At 44.0% G+C, this 25,162-nt stretch overlaps 2 pseudogenes; both read right to left on the bottom strand.

Moving 5' to 3' along the window:
* Positions 1–286: 286 nt before the first annotated feature.
* Positions 287–17,631, bottom strand: LOC122130385 (annotated as a pseudogene).
* Positions 17,632–21,026: 3,395 nt separating this feature from the next.
* LOC122130388 overlaps positions 21,027–25,162 on the bottom strand; it is a 26,362-nt pseudogene continuing 22,226 nt past the window's right edge.

Genomic DNA, 25,162 nt, shown 5'->3' with positions numbered 1-25,162 from the left:
GTGTTCGATTTAAGAATCAGTGCACAGCTAAGAACACTTTGGCGGTTTAAGAACACATTTCCAGACGTTCATGAATCCGTCGGGGATCTTTCTTAGGGTTGGTCTTACGAAGTTCGTGAGAAGATATTTAAGAAGACACTTAAGAAAATGTTCGAGAATGAGGTCCAATGTTCTTAAGTGTCCTTCCCAGTCAACGGATCTAAATCCAATAAAACATCTTTGGGATTTGGGAAGTGGTAGAACGGGAGATATAGTGTTCCCAAGAGTGAATGTGCAACACCAAGAGTTCAGTGGTTGTAAAAATCACAGGACTTTATTTTTATTTTATTAAAAAAAAAAAACTAAGAGATTTAGTTACTCATTGAACACAGACACAAGTTGTAATAAAGTCATTACATGTAGCAGTGGACATTCCGTTCCAGTTGAAATTACTCCTCACAAGACGACTCTCTCCCAGTGTCATCGCTCTACTCCACGTCTCATTGGCTCCTCTTGTTTTGGCAGTAAGTAACATTGCTTGTGATTGGCTCGAGCACCACGACCATCACGTCACCTTTCCCACAGGTACACTACAATGGTGTCATGTTTTTTAAAAACAACCCAAAAAAAGTTTTAAAAGAACTGTGCACATTCATAAAAGTGGCTCTTTGCAAAAGTTGGCCTGTGTGTTAAGAACACTTGAAAATGAAAACACATCATGCCCGTACACAAGAGATACATGGTTACGAAACAAAAATCCCCACACAACTTCAGTGGTCTCCACATGGTCTGGAAAACTAAGTGGTTGTAGACCACCAGATGTGGTTTTGGTCCCCAAACTGTTTTGGTGCCAACACAGGTGAGGGTGTTTTAAGATATTGAAAGAACTAAAGACTGAAAAGGAACAGGGAGGAGGGGGTGGGGTGGGGGGGGGGGTTACAAGGGGAGGATAAGGACGACTGTTAAGTGTTTCAGATGGGGACGTCTTTGGACATAGACATAACCCAATTACAAGAAGGAAGGGAGAAAGACACACGAGAGGAAGAGAGGAAGAGGAAGAGAGGGAGGGGGTGAGATGTTGAGATGTTTGTGCTGCTGTCGGCTCAGACGCTGCTGAGGTCCTGGAGGGTCTGGTCCAGGGTGGCATGGAGCTGAACGTTCTCATCCTTCGCTTGGGCCACTCGCTCTGCGGCACACAGGGTGTGAAGTGTTAAACGGACTTTGGAACGTGATCATAAAAATGAATGAAGACTAACTAAGGAGTGCTGCAAGGTGATCATAAAACTTGTTAACATGAAAAGAAGCAAGACAGGGGGACTTCCATATCAGTCGTCGCCATTTTCACAATTACAAGACACATATTTTCACAATCACTTTTTTCATTGTGAATACTTCTCTGAAGTAGACATCCCAATGCAAACTCTCACCTGGTTGATGGCATCTGCTCCTTGTTCACTACCTTTCATTCTCACCTTCTCTAGAGCTACAGCACCATTATCACTCTTCTCTGGTTTCACTAAATAAAACTAACTACTTTTACTCTTTCTTCACTGCATCCTCTAAAACTAAGGCTAATGTCTTCACTGAGCTGAGGTTGTTGGCCCTATGGATGGATCCCCCCCCCCCCGAAAAAAAGATGGCAATTTGTCACAGCTGTAGCCTTAAACTATTGTTTCTGTCTGGTGCCGTTGCGCCAACATCAACAGTAAAAATGACCCTTCTTGATTAAAACTTGGCTTTTCCCAAACTATACTGACAGTACACTATTATCCAGCTTTTATGTTGAGATGTAAATATGAATGCAGATTAAGTAAAACTGCATTAAATTGCATGGAAACATTTAAGACAAGTGTGTGGTGTGTGTGTGTGTGTGTGTGTGTGTTTTAATGGTAGGTCAGACACAGGTGCATGTAGTCTCTGGCTTCTCTTCCTCTCATACATGTGTGTACACACACACACTCATCCTCATCCCCTTACCCACCAGCCTCGATGAGACATTTCATTTAACAGTGCGGAGTTATGTAAAGACAGGCTATATGATCACAGACAGCATAAGGCATACAGGCTCACTAACACACACACACACACACACACACACACACACTACCCAACCAACAGTGAAGAGACAGCGCAAATAAGGAATACAGGAAACAAAACACTATTTTTTTCTTTTTATCCTCTTTTCATTGAAGAACATATGGAACAGGAAAAAGAACAGAGCCAAAGCATCTGAAAAGACAGAACCTGGACAGAAAAGAAACAACACAGGAAGTCTGGACAAACAAAAACAAAAACAAAAACAGCCCACCCTTCTGGAAGGACAAAGGGGGAAGGAGCAGAAGAGAGATAGAGAATAAAAACACAACTAGCAGAAAGGGGAAATAACAGACCAGTACAGGTAAAGAAATGAAAACGTAGACTTGGAGCATAAATAATGACAGATAAGACAGACTGAAGAGAAGATTGGGGATTGGCGGGGGGGGGGGGGGTAGAAAGCGAGGGAAAAACCAGGCAGCCGAAATGAAGAGAAGTGGGCGTAGGCCTGTGTCTGAGATTGAAGCCAAAAAACAGCCAGAGGAGAGGAGAGAATCCTGTGCCTCTTATCTGCAAATACAGAGCAGGAACACACCTCTGAGAATAACACACAGCACTAGATTATGGTCACTGAGAATAACACACAGGACAAGATTATGGTAACTGAGAATAATACACACCACTAGATTATGACCTCTGAGAATAATACACACCACTAGATTATGACCTCTGAGAATAACACACAGGACTAGATTATGGTCACTGAGAATAACACACAGCACTAGATTATGGTCACTGAGAATAACACACAGCACTAGATTATGATCACGGTTAGTCGGTGAGTACTCACAGTGCACGGCTTCCTCTCTACAGTGTGAGTGCTACCAGTGTTACAACAGCATTGGTAATCATCCTGAAGCCCCAACTCTCTAAAGCCCTTTTAGCAAGCACACACGCTAGGCTGACATATTCACTCATCAACTCTTCTCATCTGTGGGTGATATTCATTTAAGTGGTCGACTACTGACTCCGACTGTGTGATTACTGCTCATGAGGGACCTCTTGCATTACTTCTCTACCACACCTGACCGGGCTCATCAATAGCACCCGAGTAAATTAAACGGGAATTCAGCTCATCAAGGGCATTGTAATCAGTAAGAGTCTTTAATGGGGTGTAGCAGATGTTGCTGCTTCGGAGTTCACCTACAGCTGGGCCAACAGATTGTGTTCTGTGTGCCATTTATTTCAGTGGAACTTCTTCGGTTTAACAGCAGAGGGCACTCTCTACATACTCTTCACACCATTATACAAGTTTACGTGAGACCCCCAGTTTAAGTATAACAAATTCCCATTCCATCACTAGTAACCAAAAGGGAAGGGGACAGCCACTGTAATATAGATGTGTTCTTATACGCAGGACAGATAACTGTTATATAGCTGTGTTCTTATACACAGGACAGAGAACTGTAATATAGATGTGTTCTTATACGCAGGACAGATAACTGTTATATAGCTGTGTTCTTATACACAGGACAGAGAACTGTAATATAGCTGTGTTCTTATACGCAGGACAGATAACTGTTATATAGCTGTGTTCTTATACACAGGACAGAGAACTGTAATATAGCTGTGTTCTTATACGCAGGACAGAGAACTGTAATATAGCTGTGTTCTTATACGCAGGACAGAGAACTGTATGCTTCATGCCTCAACTCTTAAAACATCCAATATCAAAAGAGTCTCAATATCTCAACATGCAACACAGCAGGGTCAGCCATGACACCAGTGTTAGACTGCAGAATTAGGCTTGTCTGAGCTCATACCACTCCATGTTACATCTCCTTTACACACACACACACACACACACACCATTAGAGTTAGCGTTAACCACTGACGGCACACAAATGGACAGAGTAATTACATGGAAGTCATGTCGTTGAGAGCATGGTCCAGCTCCTCGCTAATGGCCTTATACTTCAGTTTCTGAGCATAAAGCTCATCTGTCCATCCGGAGAGAGAGGGGGAGAAAGAGAAACAAGAGACGAAAAGAGAGCAGGAAAGAGAGAGAGTGATAGAGAGAGAAAGAGAGAGAGAGAAAGGTGAAGAAGGAGAGACCAGGGCCGTGTTTGAAAGAAACAGACAAGTGTGAGAGACAGCGAGAGGAAGTGAGAGGAAGAATGAGACGGAGAAAACAAGAGAAAACACAGGAAGGAAATCAGTTGTGAAGCAGGAAAAGGTATAACATCACAAAGCAGGATGGAGCCACGAGGAAGGAAAGAGAAGACACGTGATGAAAGAATGAGAGAGAGAAAAAAAGACAAAGTTTTACCTTCCAGGTCATCAATGGTCTTCTCCAGTTTAGCCACAGACCTCTCTGCAAACTCAGCACGAGTCTCAGCCTGGAACACACACACACACACACACATTATTTTAATATACTTCAGACAACAAAGCTACTGTGTGTATGGGGAGGTGAAAAACAGAGGGAGATGTGGTGAGATAGGACTTGCCTCTTTCAGTTTATCAGTCAAGATCTTGATCTCTTCCTCATATTTGTCCTCTTTCTGAGAGTACTGCAGGAAAAGATAAAAACTCAGTGAGTTTTAAGATCTCCTTCTCACACACACGCGCACGCGCACACACACGCACACACACGCACACACACGTTCCTATTGTAAAGCACAGGTTTGCTTCCTGTTAACTGATATCCTGCATCCATCACAACTATATCAGCAACCTAATCAGAAATCAAACAACAACCTAAAGCACAAATACACTTGGAAAGGGGACCTGCTGGTACCAATGCCGACACTCTGTGTATACATGGGAGTGTGAGTGCGAGTGTGTGTGAGTGTGTGTTTCGCTTCTGGGAGCTCGGCCCGTGTGGACATTCTGTGGTTAACTGCGCTGGAGACTCACACAGCTCTGCCTGCCTTGCCTGTGTGTGTTTGTAGAAGGCTGGGCTAGGTGTTGTGTGGATGACAGTGACTAAAAGCACATCAGGGCTTGTCCACTGGAATGTGGCTGGAACAGTCACAGGCATGAGCCTCAGTGTGTGAGTGTGTGTTTGTGTGTGTGTGTGCGTGTGTGTGTGTGTGTGCAGGTCATGGCCTCAAACTGCCTTGTTTCTCTTGGAAACTCAATGTTCTGTTACCCAAAACAGCCTGTAATTTCTTAAGCATCGTGTTCCAGGTATATTTTTACAGGCATGAATATAACAGAATATAATCTCTGAGGGACTTTCCTAGGACTTTCCTCCAGAAGGCTACCGTTCCACCTCACTGAACCTTAAACTCACCTCAGATCCTCGTATTACAATCTGTCTAAATCTACTAATGTTTGGACTGTGTGCCAACTATGTGCCTTGAAGCCTCTTCTGGGAAGTGATTACAGAACATGCGGGTCTGTAGCATCTTCGAGAATTTCGACTGAAGAGTCAGTCATGGATTTTAATGTGCAACACGGCTCGCCCCCCCCCCCCCACAGCAGACCTGTGCGATCAATTGATTCTCAAGAGCCTAAGTAGATAAATGTTTCTATGTAGTAGACTTCATATTTACCCCCTCATACTGACAGTAATAAAAACCATTCCAAGTCATTTCATTAAGTGTAAATTAATATTTTGGGCGTCATGTTCCACATCACTCCACACAGACAATCGCTGACATGATGGGTATGGACATAATCCAATCACAATGCTCCAGCAGAGTGTGTATGTCATATGCCATGACATCTCTGCCCTTTTGCTATGTATGATAAAGCACTGATGCAGTCTGGGTAAAGGCCAGCGGTCCAAGAAACCCTTTCTTGTTAGATGTGCATGACTGCACAGAACTGATGGATCTGGAACCGCCACCAACTGTAACGGACAGAGCTCAGCTGACTGACTGTGGACAAATACTCTTGTGACGGATACACGACTAAACCTTTCCATGCCACCTCTCAGATGTCTGGCTACAGTCACATGTCATTTTTTTTAATCTGTGAACTAAATTGTCTCTTTTCTCATAGCCTGCATTTACATCTACGCATACAAGACAATCTTGTTTCACTTTGGACCAACGCGTCTTAAGTACAGCCCCCCCCCCCCCCCCCAAAACATCTTTTTGTGACAAAACTATTGGGAGTAGAGAGCTAATATTTGGGACTATACCTATTAAGAAGTGTATGAACCTTGGTTTTTTTCAGCCAAATCTGAGACTGTCGAGTGGGAGCCATTGTCCCACTTGACATGGAATGACTCATACAAGACAATCTTGTTTCACTTTGGACCAATCCCTAACTTCATTCTCTGATTATGTCTTCTTTCTTCCCCTCTCTCTTTAGACTCCACTTCCTATTAAAGGTTCAGACCTTGATTCTAATCCCATACACTTTAGTCGAGTTTAGCGATTGGTTCCCCACTTCTAGCTGTTCATGCAGTGTTTGATGCTCGTACACAGTCCTGGCTCTGCAAATGGGAAAGAAACATAGTGGCTCAGGCCGAGCCACAAACAATCCCAGCCAATCAACATGGTGCTTCAGAAGCACAGAAGGGAGGGGTTTCATTGTATTGGCTGTTCAGCACAAATATCAACAACCAATTGCCAATATGAATACATGTCTGAGGTTTTGACTTGATTCGATGTATGAATGATCTGCCTGCCCCTTCTTTTCTCACTTCCCTTCCCCCTCTTTCTATCCCTCTACCGGTCCAGCCTCAAGCAGATGGGGACCCCCTCTGAGCTGGGTTCCAGTTAGAAGGGAGTTTTCCCATGCCACAGTCGCCTTGTGCTTGCTCTGGGGGGGGGTTGGCTTGGGCCCTGTAAAGTGCTCTGAGACCATGTCTATTGTTTATAATGGCACTACACAAATCAATAAAACGAAATTGACCCTATTAAACTGGGAACCCGAGCATCTCAATGGACCATAAAATCTTCACACTACACAGTCGACTACACACCCACATAATTGGATCCATGCACACACGCGCACACACACACGCATGCAGTAAAGGCACCTGGGGCCAGCGGTACCTTTTCGGCTTGGGCCTCCAGGCTCTTAAGATTATTGGTGACATTTTTCAGCTCCTCCTCAAGCTCAGCACACTTACTGCACCGGGGGCGGCCATTTTGATGAGAGGGCAAAATGGCCATAGAGGAAGAGGAAGAGGTGATGAAGGCATAGTGGAAGAGGTGATGGAAAAAGCAGGAGAGAACAAGGAAAGAGAGTGAACACTTGAAGGAACAGAAACAAACACTAGACGAGAAAGAAAAGCACGAAGCAAAGTTAAGCGCAATAATAGCTAGATTGCTACCATAGGCTTACAAGGGTCATAAAATGACAGAGAGAGCCCATGGCGTACACAGAATAGGGCTCCAATAGAAAAGCATTATGGTCCTCGAGAAACCCGACACTGGTCTACTGCTATGAGTGATATGAGCTATGTGATCTTCCAGTGTCTTATAGAGGCTGTGCTCCTTTGAAACAATGGTGTTGAATGGTTGTGTGAGTTCCTTTGGGATTCCAGCGGTCTGCAGAATTAAACAGGCACTCTGGCGGAGGTCAAGGGGGCTTTAAAGCATGCTTACACAAGGCAGAACAGATGTAGAGCATAGGGACATGTTGAGGTAAGCAAGTTAACTCAATCCATGCGGACAACAGGAGTGACTCCAGCAGAGAGAGCAGGCTGGGCAGGGCGTTTATCCTCAGGACTTCATAAGGGGTGTGTGTGTGTGTGTGTGTGTATCTGAGACCTAAGACACATGCAAGAGAGGAATACTCATGCGAGAGAGAGAAAGAGAGAAAGAGAGAGAGCGAGAGAGAAAGAGAAAGAGAGGAAAAAGAGAAAAGAGAGAAAGAAAGAAAGAAAGAGAGAGAAGGATAGTCTCAGACAGAGACAGGTCAGAGAAACAAACCACCAAAAAAGACAGTCCTTTGGGATAAAGGGTTGAAGAGAGAGAAACTTCGGCCTGGGGTAAAGAGTGCAGTATCACACCCATTACATGTAGTGAAGAAAGATGGCTGCCGTTGAGGAGAGCAGGTCCTGTATCGTCCCAGGCTTCATCTCCACAAGCGTCTCAGCAGACATCCACCACAAACACTACACACACTACACAACCACTACACACTCACACAGGCACACTTCCACTCCCAATAAGATTACTGTTCCCTTCGCATTCATCTCTCCATATTTGGAGGGGTTCCATGAACCCCTGGCTGACATGAAGTGCAAACCTTTTTAAGTACATCATCTTTTTCATTTATAAGCAAAGACATCTACACTCACTCTCTCTCTCTCTCTCTCTCTCTCTCTCTCTCTCTCTCTCTCTCTCTCTCTCTCTCTCTCTCTCTCTCTCTCTCTCTCTCTCTCTCTCTCTCTCTCTCTCTCTCTCTCTCTCTCACTCACTCTCTCTCTCTCACTCTCACTCTCACTCTCACTCTCTCTCACTCTCTCTCACTCTCTCTCACACTCTCACACTCTCTCACTCACACTCTCTCACTCACACACACACACAACACACACACACAACACACACACACACACACACACACACCACACACACACACACACACACACACACACACACACACTTTCTCTCTCTCACACTACCTTGTCCTCATGGGCCTGCAGGCTCTTCAGTGTTTGGTCCAGTCCCCTAAGCTCCTCCTCCCAGACCCTTGGAATTGCTGTTAGTGTTTGGGAACGCAGCATCAAAGGGGCGGGGCCGCATGCAACAAACCCACCAACCAGGGAGCAGATGGTATTCAGGTCATACCCAAACCCCATGCAGGAGCACACGTGGACGGACAGGACAGACACAGACACAGACACACACACACACACACCACACACACACACACAGGTATCTGGTTATGACGAGAATGGCTGTTGTCATGCAAATTAGGGGCATTTTTTCTCATGAAGGGAGAAACAATAGGGACCAGGCTTATTATGGGATGGCCCGTCAGATGAGTCTGGGTGGCTGAATGTTTTTGAAAGAGATTCCAGTGCAGAATGACTTCACTCATGCTGGCAATGTGTGCTCAGTTCACAGCTGTTGTGTGGCCATGGAGGTTTGGAGCCATCCACGTCTAATGAAGGGGCTTGTGTATAGAGACAATGAGTTTGTGTGTGTTGTGTGTGTGTGTGTGTGTTGTGTGTGTGTGTGTGTGTGTGTGTGTGTGTGGGGAGAATTCACTCACGCCTCGCCAGCTCTGCCCTCTCCTCTGTGCGCTCCCAGCTCTCCTCAACGATCACCAATTTACGGGCCACCTACACACACACACACACACACACACACACACACACACACACACACACACGGAGAAAGAGCAACAAAATGAGACATGTACAAGTCATGTGTTTTTTTATATATGTGTATATGTACAGTATATGTGTATGTGTGTATGTATATGTGTGTTGACGCTCACCTCCTCATACTTGCCGGTCGCCTCCTCAGCAATGTGCTTGGCCTCCTTCAGCTGGATCTCCCTGCAGCTCCATCTTCTCCTCATCCTTCAGGGCCCTGTTCTCAATCACCTTCATCCCTCTATCACAAAGGAAAGGAGAGAAGGGGGGGATTAGAGACAGGGGTAACGAGAGACAGATAGGCAGATGGGGGGGGGGGGGGGCTGAGTTTCTGTCTCAGTTCAGACCAGGACTCATTTGCAAGACGCAAGATGATAAGTAAGATTGTATGTATATGCATTGTCTAATTTTTTTATGTTTTGGGTGGTTGTGTGCACGTACCTCTCACTCTCATCCGCGGCTTTCTCAGCCTCCTCGAGCTTCTGCAGGGCGGTGGCCAGGCGCTCCTGAGCGCGATCCAGCTCCTCCTCAACCAGCTGGATGCGCCTGTTCAGAGAGGCCACCTCTGCCTCAGCCTGAGAGGAGGAGAGAAGAGAGAGAGAGAGAGAAAACAAGAGATTAACACACATATATCTAATAAACAGAGGACTGGAGGAGTTACACAAGACTGTGCTTGCATTCATCTGCCAGAAAAAGCCAAGCGCGTGCTTGGTAGATGTTTTTTCGGACACACAACAACGTGATTTACTTGAACCTTATGCTGTCGTTCGTGTTTGTGCAGGTGTCTATGGTCACCATAACATCATTTCATTCTGGCAAGCTTTGCAGTGCTGAGATTGATGTAATGCATCCTGTGGGAAAGATATATGTGTAATAATACCTCATACAAAAAAGCAATTCCAAGAGTGACATGCCACAAGGCAGGAAGGAGTGAGGGAAAGATGACTAATTGCATAGATAGATATGGATGAATTCCCCATATCTTCTCTGGGGTTTTCCCCCTTTCCGTTCTCAAACTGGAGACCCAAACGCCACAGGAAAATGTCTGAAACTAAACTGACTGATTCTGAGACAATCTTGCTCTTTCAGAAACCCAGTTAATCATTTGCGCCGCGTCAGCTTTGCAAGAGCGTGTGCCGTTGCTGTAGTTACTTGTACGAATCCCGGATATTACGACATCGCGGACAAACGGAGAATTTCGCTCCTAATAAGGCGGTGAGGAATCTAGGGTGAGTCGGCGCAACACCGTTGATTCGCTGGGTATGTTTGAATGAAGATTAAGCTTATCGAACGAGACGATTGGAAAATGAAAAAGCAATCAACAACAAAAAAAACTTGCATACATAAAAACGAGAGTGAAAATAGGCTACCTGACCTTGTTTGTACAAACAGCTTATTAGACACTGGACAGGTGCCAGAGCAGGCAACACCAGATGTGTTAAATGTTGGCTAAGTGTGTTGTAAGTAACCTCTCTTAATATGTCACTGTACATAAATAAGAAAATAACATTTTCGTATGTTATTTGGTGGAGTCTTTTTCTGTCTGGTAAAGGATAGGACGACTTGGAATTCTGTGCACAGGGAGCGATGAAATGATGGCAGAGAAAAGTCAGTTAACATTCGAGAAAAAGGCAGGTTTGTATTTTATCAGAAAGAGAGGCATACTGGGCACCCATCATCAGCGTTTGGCCCTTCCATCCGGAACGCGCCCAGTTTAGATGTGTCAGATCAGCTCATGCCAACTAATTCCAGCAGGTCAGAACAGTCGTCATCCTCTTTACAAGAATGATCTAATTTTCAAAGTTCCAGTGGCTTGGCTACAAAGTAGCACAACCGACAACTTCAGTGGTAGGTCAGATGAGCAACGGTCGTTTCAGGTGCAGTCAGAAAAAGTGACAAAAACTATAGTAAAATCAACTCTGAATTGAATTAAAATGCGAATTCTTACTCCTCTGGTGTTTCCACAAAATTCCAGTGGTACCACACATCGTTCACCAATTCCAGGGATACCATAGCATTTCCACCATCATAGAAAAAACACGCATTTCAATAGGAGAAAACTCCTCCGAAACGTAACAATGTAGCTACAGACGAAGCAAATCGGATAACAGCCAGATCTCGGTTAGGTACTTGGGAGTTTACGAAATGAGTTACTTTACCTGTTCTCTCGCGCGTTTCTCCTCCTCGACCTGCCTCTGCAAAATCTCAGCTTTCTCCTCTGCTTCATCCGCTTGTTGCTGTAAAACTTTGATTTTTCGCTTAACTGCATCGATGCTATTCATTCCGGCCATTTCTATGCTCTTATTAGTAATGTAGTGGTCGAGAATGGTTTCCTATCGAGCTGAATGGGGCAGAAGGGTGGACCAAGAGAATGGGGGAGAAAAATGACGGCACCAACGCCCCCGCCAACAAGTCAAACGCAGACAGTGGTAGTGATGGGAGTATCGGATGGCCGTTTGTCCAGAACACCCTTCCCCAGTCGCAGATCAACTAGTTCTATGAAGTTGTATTGACTGCCAGGCTGACCTGATAAAAAAATGACAACACTCCGTTTCAAATGTAAACCCAGTTTGGTCGCTAGAGTTAGCCAGGAAGCACCCAAAGTTGAAGAAGCGCTAGTTGTTTTTTCTCAGACGTGGCAAGCGCTTTTTATTCATTCGCTTCCGTTGTGAAAATCCTGTCGACTTTGACGATGCAACAGTTTTTTCATTCAAACTAAACGAATAAAAAGTTAGTTCGTGCGGCGGCAGTGCGGTCGATTCGTTCGCTTCCCTTCTATCGTCTCACTTTGCTCTTTGCCTCAAGTCTTCCTTTTTCAACCCACTTCCGCCTCACTCCACCCTGTCTCCGACGGCCAGGAAAGACAATGAATGGAATGCTGATCCAGGAACAGTCCCCATACACGCTGTTTCATCCTCTTGAATTCTCGGAGCAAACAATGGCTCTGACCTGTCGTCAGTGTTAGAGGTTAGAGTCCCAGGGGACACCCACAGGTTTATTACACGTGTCATGGGCCAGGTAACGTGCGTAAGCAACAAAAAAAAAGATCGATCATTTTGACACTTCACGCCACTCCCAGGTAACTTAGGGTAACTCAGACAAGGTGTTTTGTCCATGCACACTAATATTTCCTCTGATTTATTCAATTATAGGCCTAATATTTATGGTAGAAAACATTTGATGACTCTAGGCCGCTTCATATTAGATTAGATTAGATTAGATTCAACTTTATTGTCATTGCACAGAGTACAAGTACTGAGGCAACGAAATGCAGTTTAGCATCCAACCAGAAGTGCAAAATAGCAAAAAGTGCAGAGTATGTGCATATGTAAAGTGTAAGTGTAATAAGTGAATAAATAGCATATGTACAGTAAGGAAGATAAGATATGCAATATGAACAGTAAGAAATGGATATGCAAGTATGAACAGTAATTTGGGACAAAGAATAGCAGCAATTGAGGTAAGAAGTGGTAGGTATGATAAGTATATGTAAAGGGCAGGTGGTAAAGTATTACACAGAGTGCTAAACTTTTAAAAGCAGAGCAGTGGCTATTGATAATATAATAGAAAGGCCTAGTCCTATTTAAAATAAAGTATGGTATTTATCAAGGGTGTCACACCTTTCCATATTTAAATTTTAATTAATTTAGGTGGAATTACTAAAAGTGCTGACATAAGGTTACGTGTTTTGTGGTTTTTTTATGCTTTCCTATCTAAAACTGAGGCATTTCACCAAGCAACAATATTCTAATATTGCAGCACTGTTTGTTCATTGGTTTGGGATCCTCTTGGGACCAGGATGCCTGATATCCCTCCCTCATCATTAACTTCCAGCATCATTCTGCAGTGTCACCACAGTCCAAGTAGCCGGTCCACTACTTTCTAGCATCCTTAATACACACACACACACACCACACCCCCCATATCTCATTTTGTCACAGAACACTTCTGAGTTTTTCGCCATGTTAGGAAACATGAGAAGGCTGATACTAGCTGCATAGTCATGGCCTGTGGTCTCTCTCTCTCTCTCTCTCTCTCTCTCTCTCTCTCTTTTTTTTTTTATTCAGAACTAAGTATGTAAATGCAGAGGGTCAACATTCAAAATGAATATGTCTACATTCTCAGGCTTGGTTACACCATTTACTGTGTGTCAGTTTGGTTGTGTGATCATGTGATATGTGATCTCTTCACTTGCACTATTATAATGTTACCAGCAGGTGGCGGTGCTGAATAGATGTTGACACAAAATTGCGGCAGGGGTGAGTACATCACTTAAACTGTTCATGAATGTATGACTGTCACATTTACACAAACTTTTAACTTGAATTAACTGAAAGATGAAATTGTCAGCAAACACAATTCTAAAGATTTTCAAATCTTTGAATGAATTGCCATGATTTTTGTACCATACGACCTTCTGTTTTTCTGTAGGATTTGCCTGTAAATATCAACTTGTTTCACCTTGTGCTGAGAGGCTTCTGTACTGGCCTAGTCCTGACTCATTACATTCTCACACCTAAGGCTGAAAAGATTTCTTTAATTTGACTCTCTAATGTGTCAAGGTAGTCCCTTCTTTACGCCTGTGTGTGCACGTGTGTGTGTGTGTGTGTGTGTCTGTATGTGCGCGCATGTTCAGCTAATACACACACACTCACAAGCCAACATTCATACACATACAGTACATATACACACTCATATATACAAACACACACACACACACACACACACACACACACACACACACACACACACACACTCATTCACACATATGCATCTAACAGTTTACATATACATATACAAACACACACACACACACACACACACACAAAAGGCAGTATCATATGTTGCATGCAGCATGTGGCGTGTATGCCCTTCACCCTCCCAATGCTTCTCATATCTGGGCACTGATACAGTGTCCTTTCAGGGCCAATTACTCAAGACTGTCGGATATGTTTCAGGCATTTACTGCTGGACGGATCAACACAGAGCTGTGTGTGTGTGTGTGTGTGTGTGTGTGTGTGTGTGTGTGTGTGGGTGTGTGTGTGTGTGTGTGTGTGTGTGTGTGTGTATGACATGTGGCTACAAAGGTACAGCACACTTGAGCAGGAAATGCCCAGCAAATGAAATCAGAACGAAGGACACCAGCTGCTCCACTTCCCCACATAACTTGCGTGTGTGTGTGTGTGTGTGTGTGTGTGTGTGTGTGTGTGTGTGTGTGTGTGTGACGACACTTAAATTTAGTCTGTTTGCTTTTCTGAGACAGTCGAGGGGGAGGCGGGTTTGACTGGGTTTGGCCTGCGGCTGTCCGTGGACTAGATGGGTGGAGGCTGCTGCTGTTAAGAAGCCCTGGCAGATGGGATGACACCAAAACATCCATGGCTAACTTCATACTGGACCAACCCAACAGGAGAAAGCTCCCTGGACCAACCCAACAGGGGAAAGCTCACTGGAACAAATGCTCCTGGTGATTAAGACCACGTTGGGATCTTCCCAAGCACGGCTGGAATGGATGTCTCGGTGTCTGTGAGCTTCGCTAAACCTCTGTCTCTGTCAGACTGTGAAAATAGCCTGATGACCCTGACCCTGACTTGGCCTTTTAAGACATGGGCTTCAGTAGATATTGCAGGATGCTGCATAGAGAGCCATATAAATATCTCTCTTTACTTTCCTTGCCTTTCATTCTATCTCTTTATCTCCCACATGAACCATCAACCCTCTCTTCTCATTCTCACGTCCATATATAGACACACAGAGATACATACATTCATGTACTTAACCTCCCTCTCTGTCTATGAGACAAATGCTCTCCCCCTCTCTCTCTCTCTCTCTCACACACACACACACACACACACACACACACACATTCTCTCTCACTATTAAAGCCCTTTGGCATGCTGTCCATGCTTAGCGTGTCCATTCGAAGGCCAGGCATTAGTGCGACAGACAGGATGGTGACAGGTGTTCCTTTTGCTATTTCCAGGTACCTGACTACACAATAAATCAGCCGCAACAACAAGGCAACAACAGCAGGACGAGACAGGAGAGGCGAAGAGATGGACGGAACAAAAGAAAGATGTAAGCTGTGCTGTCTAAATGGAATCTAACATATGGTAAAATCATACGGCGGCTAGAACACTCTGGCGCTGATGCCAATTTTCTCCTTTTTAAGAGACATTGCGGACCACTTTGTAACATGAGTGTGTGCCAGAAAACCTTTACGTTTTTTAAAGCGATTTTCAAAGTTTTGTTTTCCATTTGACTATTTCATGTATTGAACTAGATCTTAACCAGATCAAGGCCGGGATCTGACCCTGAGTCAGTGGCGCGGTACTTTGAGTGGGCAGATCTCCCGTCCCCCTTGACCTCTCACCTGAGGTGTGAGCCGGAGCAGCAGCAGGAGACCGAACCCCGTGATTTATGCGACGGCGACCTTGCTTGTGAGAGCTGACGCGATGTTTTGTGCCCAAGCTCTGAGAATGTTCTATTTTGTTGGCTCTAAGAACACCTAATCATTAATCACTGGCGGCATTTAAAAACTATGGTGGCCTGGTGGTGAGAGGGGTCTCTGTGATGGCCCTAAGCCCCCGCGCTCTAAAATAGGCTGCAGGCCCCTCTGAGGCCCAGGGGATTGGGAGTGAGGGCGTCACGATGGTGCCTGATTTTCATCTGATAGTGGGGATACTATGTGTGTGTACATGTGTGTGTGTGAGAGAGGAGAGAGAGAGAGAGAGAGGGAGGGAGGGAGAGAGGGAGAGAGAGGGGGGGCTAAATGAGAAAAAGAGATGGATACAGAGGGATTGTGTGATGTCCAGATCACATCATATCCAGAAAGAACGGATACAGGGAGCACAGAGGGGGCCTGAAACAGGGTGGTGTGTCTTTAGGACGAGTGGTGTGTGTGTGTGTGTGTGTGTGTGTGTGTGTGTGTGTGTGTGTGTGTGTGTTGTGTGTGGTGATGTGTGTGTGTGCGTGTGGACTCACATCTGCAGCCTTCTTCTCTGAGATATCCAGTTTCTCCTGAGCGTCCTTGAGTGCCTCCGTGTACTTATCCAACTCATCCTCAGTACCCTTCAGCTTCTTGGTCGTCTGGAGCAACTCGTCCTCATGCTGAGAGAGAGAGAGAGAGGAAGAAAGAACGAGGGATACAGGAGGAAACGAGAAAAGACAAAATGGTCAGAATGAGCTTAAAATAGATGGGGACCAAATGGAATGGACCTCATACACACACACACACACACACACACACACTCATGCACACACACACACACACACACACGCACACACACACACACGGTAACTGGACATTTTCAGAAGTTGAACGGGACACAATTTGCCAGACTTCACTCAAGTGGGGTATTGTCTTCCCTTCCTTTCTAACATCCTGACCTCTGACCTGAAGGAGTTAGGCGCTAAAGCCAAGTAGCAACCAGCCTTGGCTCTTCCTCAGCAGAGTCTGGAATGATTGACAGGTTTGGCGAAGTTGTGTTTCATCGCCATGCAGATATAAATACTGCCCCTGGACAAGACTATCCCTTCAGACGCCCACTGTAAGCCACACATGTTAATCAACCCCCCTACCCCCCTCCGCATTGTTTCCGTGGGGATATCACTGCCCCCTGTGGAAGCACCAGGCTTAGAGAGAGGGCAGGGGGGATTGGGGGGGGTCAGGGCTAGGGTTTCAGACCTCCTTAATCTAGCAGCTACATCACTTTTCTAGATGTCCTCTTCTCCATCGGGCAAAGACCTGGGTGTAGACTCATGTAACCTTCACTAAATCCTGAACCTGAGCTCATCAAGCAATGAATTACTCATTTAACCCCAATGCTGATCAAATCTGGTATGATGTTCTTTAAAATTAAAATCATAGGAGAGATTCGAAAAAAAAGTAAACGTTCTTCACTTCCATTGTCAAAACTATTCTCTTAGAAGCCATTTTGTGCCTTGCTGTATTTTAATAAATAATTATCCTACATTGACCCAAGGAAATACAGCCCATACAGAACTTACACATAGTCATTCTGACTACAGTAACATAAACTTTCGCCTATATTACATTAATATGTAGACTTAGATGGCACTGATAGGAATCCCATTGACTATCTTTATCTTTGGTTAACTGAACAAACTGAATCTCTTTCAGCCTCTGCGTCTCTCTCTCTGTCTGTTCATCATTCATTCTCCATCTCATCTCATCTCACCTGTTTGCTGCGTTCCTCCGCTCCCTTCTTGTCGATCTCGGCCTGCTCAGCCTGGTCCAGAGCGTTCTCCTTATCCAGCTTGAGCATCAGCATCTTCTTCTTGACGGCCTCCATCTTGGCTGCTCTTCCAAATGAAAAATGAAATGAAGAAGAAGAAGAAGAAGACTAGAGGAGTGCAGAGAACGAGGGTGAGGAGTCAGTGAGGAAGAGGAGTTTGATACTGATCCCAAAGAGAGAGAGGGTTGGAGAGAGAGGTGGAGATGGGGAGCGAGAGTGGTAGAATAAGATACCAAACTCATTGAGCGACAGACAAAAGGCGTATATATAGGGAGGGGAGTGGCCAGTCCTTGGTGCAGGGCTGTGGGCACAAGCCTCGCCCAGACAAATGATTAGCCCCTCCCATTCCAAAAATAATCTCACTCCAAGCCTCAATTGTTCGTAAAAGTTGCACTCAAGTAAAAGTTTAACTTTTTCATTTTTGTATTCTTTAATCTCCTTTCTCTCACACTCTTTCCACTATTCCATCAGTCGCCGATTCCTTTCCTCGCCTTGTCAGCTGGTTGTTCCTCAAAAATGAATGAGAGAGCCCAGGGGGAACAAGAATGGATGTCCCCCAGCTATTAACAGACAATACGAAGCCTTCTATTCTTGTCCAGCACAGGTTGCATGGCTTGTGTGTGTGGTTATGAGCAAAGCGCATGTTCGTCTGTGTGTTTCCGTGACTGTTTGTGTATCTGCGTGTGGGAAAGAATTGTGTGTGTATTTCTGTGGCTTGAGAGGACAACAGCTTTGTGAACTGTCAGTCTCCTGTGCTGGTGAACGTAGAGGGTCGTCTTTATGGCGTGCCCCCATGGTTTGCTATGGCTGCTGCTGATCTGGGTATGTTCCTGTTTAAGAGCTTCGTCAGTCCTGTCAGTCAGTCCATGTTCACACTGCAAACGAAACACTGGACACTACTGGACGCAATTTGGCAGCCATTTAAAGACCTGTGGCAAGCTCTTGTGTCTTGTGGGGGGGGTGGGTGGGGGTGGTCTGAACAGCTGAAGTGCCCTTCCCAGTCACACAACCCCACTCGCACCCCCTCCAGGGAGCTCAGGGTTTGGTGGCCTGTCCTTACTGAGGCTGGCGTGAATTCTCAGCACCTCCACTTCACTGCTTTCCCACTACGCCTGCTAATGCCATTAGGGGAAGACGAACGGCGAGCCGAAACAGGGCTAGCTACAGCGCTAAGACTAATCCGAGGGTTTCAGGTTTAAAGGGCAGGAGAGAAGCCAAACCCTAAAGGCCAAAGGTCAGAGGTTAAACATATATTTAGCATGTAGGCTTAGCACGTTGATAGTTGAGTGTGGGGTCACTGAATGTATCGTTAAATGTGACTTCAGGGTGTTTTAGTGCTGCTGAAGTAGGTGAAGTAGTGGTAAGCAGTGACCTTAGAACTAGACTTAGATGGCAGAAGAGTTTGGTGACTAACAATTTGATGAAAGCATCTGTGTATGGCTTTGTAGCCTCAGTTCAGTTCCTATGTAAGTAAAGAGTAACAATTGCTTATTTCCTTGGTGCTACTTCACATTGAGCTTTCATTAACCAACATGAATTGCATGCAGTATATTAAATAAATAAACTGTTAACTACTGCACTTAGGCTGTACTGTTTGTCAACACTGAGATGCTGAAAGTTTGTTGACACAACCAATTAACTGAATATTAGAAGAGATCCTTTTTATTTAACATGAATGATTCTTTAATATTGATGTTCATAGTTTTATAGTGTCTATCTGATGCATTAACTAACAGCAGTTAAAGGAACCTTTAGGTTAACTACTACCACTTACTGTCTATATATATATAAGCTACAAGTTGCTTGGTGACATTGGCAGAAAGAAGTTCGCTGATAATTTGAGTCACTCAGCATTGTCTAAGTGTGTGTAATGAGAGGTACTTTTAGACACAGGATGCTGTGTGTGATTGGAGTGGTGTCTTGGTTTCACACACACACTTAGACAAACTTGTGTGTGGGTGCCTATGTGTGTGTGTGCGTGTCTTTGTGTGTGTGTGTGATTTGAGTGGTGTCTTGGTTTCACACACACACTTAGAAAAAACTTGTGTGTGTATGTGTGTGCGCGTGTGTGTCTGATTAGAGTGGTGTCTTGGTTTTCACGCACACACTTAGACAAACTTGTGTGTGTGTGTCTATGTGTGTGTGTGTTTATGTGTGTATCTGTGTGTGTGCGCGTGTGTCTGATTAGAGTGGTGTCTTGTTTTCACGCACACACTTAGACAAGAGTTAACCACAGTAAGGGTGCAACTGTATGACATCTGATGGAACGGTAACCATACAACCAATACTACAGTATTCACAGCTGTCTGTACGACAGTGCAAGGGACCAATTAGACACACATAGACCACAGACCACTTCTCACTTCCATTAGCTTTTTCCCCATTTAAACTGCACAGCGTCATTGATCACACTTAATGTTGATATAATGGTATACTGTATTTTCCCCCGACCCTTTCTTAGTTATTATTTATATGACAAGTACATTTATAGAAGCACGAGTGTGTGTGTGTGTGTGTGTGAAGGAGAGAGATAGAGGGATGAGGAGAAAAAGGAGTGAAGTGGAGTGTGTGTGAGAGATGAAGTGTTTGTGTGAGAGAGAGTGAGAGATGGAGTGTGAGTGAGAGAGATGGAGTGTGTGATAGAGAGATGAAGTGTGTGTGTGAGAGAGTGAGAGATGGAGTGTGAGTGAGAGAGATGGAGTGTGTGTGAGAGAGAGAGTGAGAGAGATGGAGTGTGTGTGTGAGAGAGATGGAGTGTGTGTGAGAGAGAGAGTGAGAGAGATGGAGTGTGTGTGTGAGAGAGAGTGAGAGAGATGGAGTGTGTGTGAGAGAGAGAGTGAGAGAGATGGAGTGTGTGTGTGAGAGAGAGTGAGAGAGATGGAGTGTGTGTGTGTGTGTGAGAGAGCTGTGAATACCAGCTCTGCCACTCAGGAGATATTAATACCTGTCTCTTGGCTGACATTGTAGTGGGATTACACTGTGCTGAGAGCAGGATCTGGACCGCTGATGGATAGATACCTCTTCTCTTCTCACAGCAGGATCCCTAAGCAGCCACATAGCGGACCCTGACCAACGCAGGTGAATACACTCTCTCCTCACACAGTAACAGCAGTCAGACTGAGGATATATTTATCCTCGGTAAACGGTGACGGAGCGATGGATGACTGGAGATACGAAGAAAGAGTAAAGCTGGAGCTGGTTTTGAAGAGTACAGTACTGCATATTCTGTATTCATTGGTGACACTACTGGTCATTACAGGTTATTGCAACTGTAAATATTACAAGTGATAATAAATACCATAATAAGTGACATAGCCTGTTATAATACTTTCAGTATTGAATAACGGTCCTGTATATTAAGTTGTCTGACAGCAGTGTTGGCAAAGCATACAGACACTCAAAATAGAAAGGACACTAATTTCACCACACGACACCCCATCTATTACTCTGGGATGAGTCATAGCAGCAAGACTTAAAATTCTTTAATCATTCTTGAATGACAGCAGACAGCAACCATACAGAGCAGACAGCATTGTATTGTATATAATCTGCCATGGCAGTCATCCAACCACATAAAAGGCAGGAGAACACAAGGCTTCTGTGGTCGGGCGGCTTGCACTGAGTGGCACAGATAGAAATATGTCACAAGCATCAAATCTATTCATATAATGATTAACAAAAACATTGAGAGATCGTGAAAAGAGTTCTCTTATAAAAAGGAACTGATTCATGTCTGACTGATCTGCACTGATTAACGTGCAGGTCACTGGTAAAGAGGAGAGTATAGTTCTATTTACATTTATTTCATTCGTTTGATTTCACACGCTTTCATTTTTCACAAAATGGAGAATATTGGAACGTCCATCCCTGATGAGCTGTGAACAAGCCCTTCCTGACACCCCACTCTCACTGCTTAGGATCAGAACTGACTGCTGAAGGAGCTCTTCCTTCCTGACACCCCACTGTACCTGCTTAAGGCCCCGTCACACCATAACGTTCTGGTGTGACGGGGCCTTTAGGATCAGAACTGACTGCTGAAGGAGCTCTTCCTTCCTGACACCCTCACTCTACCTGCTTAGGAGCAGAACTGACTGCTGAACAGCCTCTAGTGACTGCTCTCTCAGTTCTTCAGACTTTGTAAATATATTATTTATGGCTTACCTCCCATAGAGAGTTTTGTGGAAAGGTGTGGGAGATTAACGGTGTGGGAGATTAAAGGTGTGGGAGATTAAAGGTGCATGGATTAAAGGTGAGGGAGATTAAAGGTGTGGGAGATTAAAGGTGTGTGAGATTAAAGGTGCAGGGATTAAAGGTGAGGGAGATTAAAGGTGTGGGAGATTTTCTTCTAACTGATAAGTGGTAAGCAATAATAAATAAATAAAAACAACAATGCAGCCAATTTCTAAAACAATAACATCTCCCAGATCACATCACTTGTATTACTTTAGAAATTAAGAGCTGATTAGGAATATGTGTGTGTCTGTGTGTCTCTCTGTGTGTGTGTGTGTGTGTGTGTGTGTGTGTGTGTGTGTGTGTGTGTGAGTGTGTGTGTGTGTGCACATACATGCTTATGAAGCAGTCTCTGAAAGTGTATTTACAGTACAATATCTTCGTGCAACATCAAAGAGGCCTACAAACCTACTTGGATCAATGTATTTAGCAAGACTATAACTCTATGGTAAACCCATATGGATACAGTCTCTCATCACTACAATGATCCAAATTTAGCAAGAGAAAGAAGTTAATGAAATTCTAGAGTTCATGAAATGATTCTGTCTCTTTTCTTCCATTCATGAAAGCACCGCAATGCATTTTTTGGACATCAGACCATAAATTCCAAACGCCAGAAAATGGCTGCCTGGAAATCCAGCTTGCGAAAGTCCATTCCTGTCACACATCCTGCGAAAGTCCATTCCTGTCACACATCCTGCTTTGGTATGTCCTCACTGGTCCATGAATGTTTGCAGCCATATGATGCAAATATCAAAAGTGAAGTCTTCGTATGCATTTTTGTCACATATTGCCACCGATCATAAATTGTAGAGTGAAAAATGAAATAAAATACAAAGATCACAGAGTGGATATATTGGATAACTTAATAAAGTGGATCAAATGGTTCTTTGTAGAGCCCAGAGGAACACTGATGCTTATTTTAGAGTTCTACAGTCTGTCTGTTTTTCTGGGCTATTCTGGAATGTTCTTGAATATTCCAATTAGCATTGAGACACCTCCAGTTCGCGGTGTTCCGCTGTCTCCTCCTCTGGAATGTCCTGCAGATCTGAAACACAATGAGGAATCTTCAAAAGGACATCTCCACAATTAGTTATGGCAACTACCCTAAACACAAGCATACAGTTATCAAATATGTGAACAATGCTTAGCACAACGAGCTAACGTTAAGTAAATACCTTGCAGAAATGAGTGGAACTCTTTTGGAACATTCTGTCATATACTAAAACGACATATAAATGAATTAAACAACTGAGCTAAATTAACAAAATGGCGGTAATTTTAGGTCTAGTTTGTATGTCAGAATATGGTCATGACTCATGTGTGGCCAAGAGGGAGCCATAAGAACTTGATGGCTGGAAGTCAAGCACCTGCAGACTCAGACTGCTCAGTGTCAGCCCTCTGTCTCTGTATCCAGAGGCTGGTATCACGGAAGCTATTACCTTAATTACTCAACTGACAAAGACTGGCTGCTGGACCTTAAAAGCTCACCACCTACATAACGCAAAGAGATAAGGAGAAAGATAAGGGCGAATTTGCAAGGCAGAGAAAATGGATGAAGCGAGGTATAGCTTGCTAAATCTTTGAGAGAAAAAGAGAGAGAGAGAGAGTGTGTGTGTGTGTGTGTGTGTGTGTGTGTGTGTGTGTGTGTGTGTTAGAATGAGACTGAGTGACTGAAATCTGTGGATGTCTATTGCCTGTTCCTGAAAGTATGACTGTGTGTGTGTGTGTGTGTGTGTGCGCGCCCGTGTGTGTGTACATGTTGTGCCCACACACTTGTGGGACTGTGCCTGGGAGAGTGCAACTGAGTGCTTGTGTGCATCACACATCTCCTCTCCTGACCACATTGATTAGCGTTACATAAGCCAGAGAGTGGGCAGGTATTAGCATTGTGGAGAGGCTAAAGTTTAGCACATCCCAGCTACAGCGCAGTGCAGCTCTGTGGAGGAACATCAACTCCTCTCTACAATGGCTCTGTCAGAGACCAGAGCTGAGGCTTACTTCATTGTTAAGACATTGTTGTTAATTCACACACTAAGACATTGTCATTAATTCTCGCATGATCATAGAGACACTTGGTGGACTACAAAGAGCACAGTAATGTCTTTGTCATATCACAACTTATTGAGTCTGAGCTTTTATGGTAAAGATGTAGCACTGATATAGTATAATATAATAAGTATAATATACTTTGAATACCTTTACATATCTTACAAACGGCCTGGTTTAAGAGGCCATAGATGGAGGTGTTTTGTCTTTATTTTTAGAACATCAAAAAAAAAAATTGTTGCAGCAGGCAACAAGGAAAGCCTCCAGATGACCATGATCCATAGGTCAAAGGTCAAACTAACCCAGATCCCATGACCCATACTAGGTTAAACTAACTAACTAACTTAATATAATTATTAACATCTATTATCTTAAATGTCTCACTTTACAGACAACTAATACAATTGTTTCTCTGCCAAGTGTAAGTCAAGTAGTGATATTTAAACAGTAGATATTGTAATAAGGCACATTGCTCACAGACATCACAGACCTCTTGGGCTCTCTGAGCGTGGTGACAACTTCACATCTTCATCATCTCCAACATCATCATCGTCGTCAGAGATAATGTCCACATCACTGCAGCCCTGCAAGCCATCTGATTGGTCCATGGATTCCTGACTAGCTAACTGGGTGTCCGTGTTTGGGTCTGTGTCACTTTCCCTGCGTGGCAGAGCCTGAAAGAGATCAAAGGTCAAATGTGAAGGGAACGGACCTTGAAAAGGACTACATCTGGGATTACAGGTTGCAATAATAAAGTGGTTGCGGATTATTTGATAGGGTACGAAGTTTCGTATTATACTCGTTTTTGGTTAGGTCGTGAATTACTGTGTATAATTATTCATCATTTGGGGGTAACTAATTGCATGTAATGGCGTTAAGTAATTAATTACGTAATTACAAAATAAATGTAATTGTAATCCATTACAGTCACTGAGAGACAATATGTCATTTAAATTTCAGTTTCTATTGAAAGTGTCTGTGATTACAAAAGGGTTACATATGAAATGTAAAAAACTTTAAAGCTTATAGAATATAACATTCATTCTGTTGCTTTGCATCTTTTTGCCATTTAGACAGGCTCCATTCATTTGGCAGTATTACATTACTTATTAAATTTTTAACAGAGTAACTAGTAATCTGTAACCTATTACATTACAAAAGTAACCATCCCAACCCTGCCTATATATTACCTGGACATCATGCAATATTATATAAATAATGTGTCCATTCCTGGGTGAGAGATGGAGACTGTGTGTATATACTGTGTTCGAAGCATAAATGTATTCATGCATGAATGTATCAACTTGCCAAGTATGATACGATA

Source organism: Clupea harengus, unplaced genomic scaffold (assembly GCF_900700415.2).
Source record: "Clupea harengus unplaced genomic scaffold, Ch_v2.0.2, whole genome shotgun sequence".
NCBI lineage: Eukaryota > Metazoa > Chordata > Actinopteri > Clupeiformes > Clupeidae > Clupea > Clupea harengus.
This window is presented reverse-complemented; position numbering and strand designations above follow the sequence as displayed.